Source organism: Tupaia chinensis, unplaced genomic scaffold (genome assembly GCF_000334495.1).
Source record: "Tupaia chinensis unplaced genomic scaffold, TupChi_1.0 Scaffold146837_1, whole genome shotgun sequence".
Classification (NCBI taxonomy): domain Eukaryota; kingdom Metazoa; phylum Chordata; class Mammalia; order Scandentia; family Tupaiidae; genus Tupaia; species Tupaia belangeri.
The window spans coordinates 757,757-760,813 of record NW_006206691.1 but is presented as its reverse complement, the minus strand read 5'-3'; the positions used below and the strand labels follow the sequence as shown (position 1 = coordinate 760,813).

The following is a 3,057-nucleotide window of genomic DNA, read 5'->3' as shown; positions in this document are numbered from 1 at the left end:
ATCATGGGAATTTAACTTCACCTGAATTTTATCCTTGCTGTTTCACAGATTGCTGTGTTTTTCCCCCAGAGCTCTCACTAATTCCTTCTGAACTCAAACATCATCTCCTTAGCAAATCTCCATTTAACCTTCCTATATAGTTTGCCCTCACTCCATTCCCTGTCTAATTCACTTCTCTACTTTATTTTCTTCAACACACTCATCCCTATCTGAGATTGGAATTTGTTTGCTTGTTTATTGCCTGGTTCCCATTATAGCACTAGCTTCCAGAGAGCAGAAGCTTGGCCTATGCCGTTATGTCATGCCATCAGCTGGGGCTGCTGAGCCTGAACCCTGCTGAGACTCAATACGTATGTTAAAAAATAGGTAGATAAGGGACAGTAGATGGCATAGCAGTACGTTATTGGACTCCCACATGGTTTGAGTCCCAGACCTGGTGACTTAAAAATCATGCTGGTCACGTGTGTGCATGTGCGCAAGATTCTGGGGGAAGAATGGAAGGAAAGAATCAATTATGATGTGACCATTCCCCCTGGGGGGTGGGGAGTGATTTCCCACTTTCCCTCTCACTGTCTCTGTCTCTGTTTCTCTCTCTAAGGTGAGTGCATGTGCTCTAAAACAAACACCTCCTAAAAATAATCAATAAAATAAAACAGTATTTGTCTAGGAAACAATTAAAGAGTAATTACTAACACATTTTCTGGCACAGATCAGCAGCCCCAGTCAGCTCAGATCATACGCATAAGCGGGGCCATGTAAAGGGATGAGTAAGTGCTCTAAGAAAATTCCTGGCAGGAAGGACCTAATCAATACAGGGTATGTAGCAAATCTTCTTTACAACTTACCACTAAGGAACTGCTCTCTTTTCCAGATCCTGGAAGGAGACAAAGGTCACAACTCTTGACCTAAAATGTGAACTCAATCATTTGCTGGAAGCTCTTCCTAGGCAGGGCAGGACAAGGCAGCACTAAGCCCCCTACTTATAGAATGTAGGAAAACTACTGCCAGATGGTGAGGAACAGATTTCAACTTAGGTTGCTGCTCTTCACCTTTACTTTCAGGCACAGCCCTGAAGACCCAAGACACAGGGTTTCCCAGCCTGCCAACTTAGCAGCTGGATGATGAACTGCTCTTGGGAAGACAAAGAAAAATGTCTGAGATAATGTGAGAGTGGTGGTCAGGCTCAGAAGTCATGGAAGAGAATGTGATTTCTGAAAACTGCAGACTGACTTGCCCACAGAGGAAGTAGAGAGCATTGTGGTAAGAGGGGCCATCAATGTTCAGATGAACTGGGCTGTGGTTTACGTACAGAGATCTATAGCGGTACTAACTGAGGTCTTCCTAGTACAATGTCTTCTCAGCACAGGCAGGTCAAAGGTCATTTCAAAGACCGCATGTCCAAGACGGCATCACTGCCCTCCTAGTTGACCAGGATGCAACCTGGGAAAGCTTGTTGATAGCTTCTGTGTGCCAAGAGAAGAAAGCCCAAGTGGACTTTCTTGAGTAAACCAGATTTAAGCGAAGACCTGAAAGATAAGAAATAGCAAGTCAGCCTGCCTAGTCGGCCGCCATGGGGAAACGAGTTGCACAGCAGAGAGCGCCCCTAGCGGCTGCGAAGCACTTCTGCGGCTGCCCAGAAGAGGTGAGGTCGCGGGTCTGGAGTCTCGCCTCACTACGCCCCCTGGAGGGGCGAGAAGAAGCTGCGACTTGTGTCAGAAACACACTTTCTGGAGATTGCCTCTAAATCCTGGCTGAATTTTTAGCCTTCTTGAATGGATCAGCAATAGGATTTTTATTTATTTATTTAGATGTTCTCAGTTATTTAGGAATTTTTTTGGGGGGAAACAGAGTGACGCCCAATTAAGTATTCTTTATAATGATCTTCATGCTTGGCATTCAGATAATAGTGAACAAAATCATCCTGAAGGATAAATAAACTTCGATGCAGATTCAAACCAAAATAAAGATGAGAATGCAGACATTGCTAAAAACGTCTACCAGAAAAAGTTCTTTGCTGGGTTATGACTGGCCCCCAAAATCTAGAGAAAAATGCCAAACATGTCAAAGCCACATGGGCCCAGCATTGTAATAGTGTATTGTTCATGAGTTCAGAAGAAAATAAAGACTTCCTTGCTGTGGGATTAAAAACCAAAGAAGGCAGAGATCTGGAAACCAATGAGGGCTTCTAAGTATGTCCATAACAATTATTTAGGAGGTGCTGACTGGTTTATGAAAGCAGAAGATGATACATATAGTCATAGACATGCCATACTAGACAATTTGAGATGGCTTCTTTTAAAATATAACTCTGAAGATCCCCTTTACTTTGGGAGAAGGTTTAAGCCCTATGTAAAGCAGGGCTACATGAGTGGAGGAATAGGATATGTACTAAGGAAAGATGCCTTGAAGAGATTCGTCAATGTTTTTTAAACAGAAAAATGTACACATACTTCTTCCATCGAAGACTTAGCACTGGGGCAATGCATAGAAATTGTGAAAGTAGAAGCAGGAGATTCCAGAGATGCCACTGGAAAATAAAGTTTTCATCCGCTTGTATCAGAACACCATAGAGTTAAAGATTATTTACCCCAAATCTTTTGGTACTAGAATTATAACTATTAACTTCCTGTAGAGGGTCCTGAATGCTGTTCTGATTTTGCAGTTTCTTTTCACTATGTTGATTCTGCAACTATGGATGAATTAGAATACCATTTATCAGCTTCATCCATGTGGTTACCCATACAGATATCAACCTGTCTTATCTAAAATATACTAAAGGAAATAGGACAAGTAAACAAAAATGAAGACCCAAAAGGAAAATTAGGAAACCCTTGAAAGAAAAGCATGAACTGACAGAGGTAAAATGTCTAGCACTGCACTGAAGGACTTCTGCATTTCTGACATAGAACACTAGAATCCCAGGTGAGGAATTCTTTCGAAGTGAACATTCCATATTGAACACTTTCATGTGAATAACTATAAACCAAAGCTTGAAATGAGTTGTGAAGTTTGTTAAAATGTGTTTTGACATAGTTTTATATATGTGTGCATGTGTGC

General features: G+C 41.8%; 1 pseudogene; it reads left to right on the top strand.

Annotated features, from left to right (window-relative positions):
- Nucleotides 1–1,570: 1,570 nt before the first annotated feature.
- On the top strand, nt 1,571–2,835 carry LOC102473162 (glycoprotein-N-acetylgalactosamine 3-beta-galactosyltransferase 1 pseudogene; annotated as a pseudogene).
- The last annotated feature ends 222 nt before the right edge of the window (nt 2,836–3,057 follow it).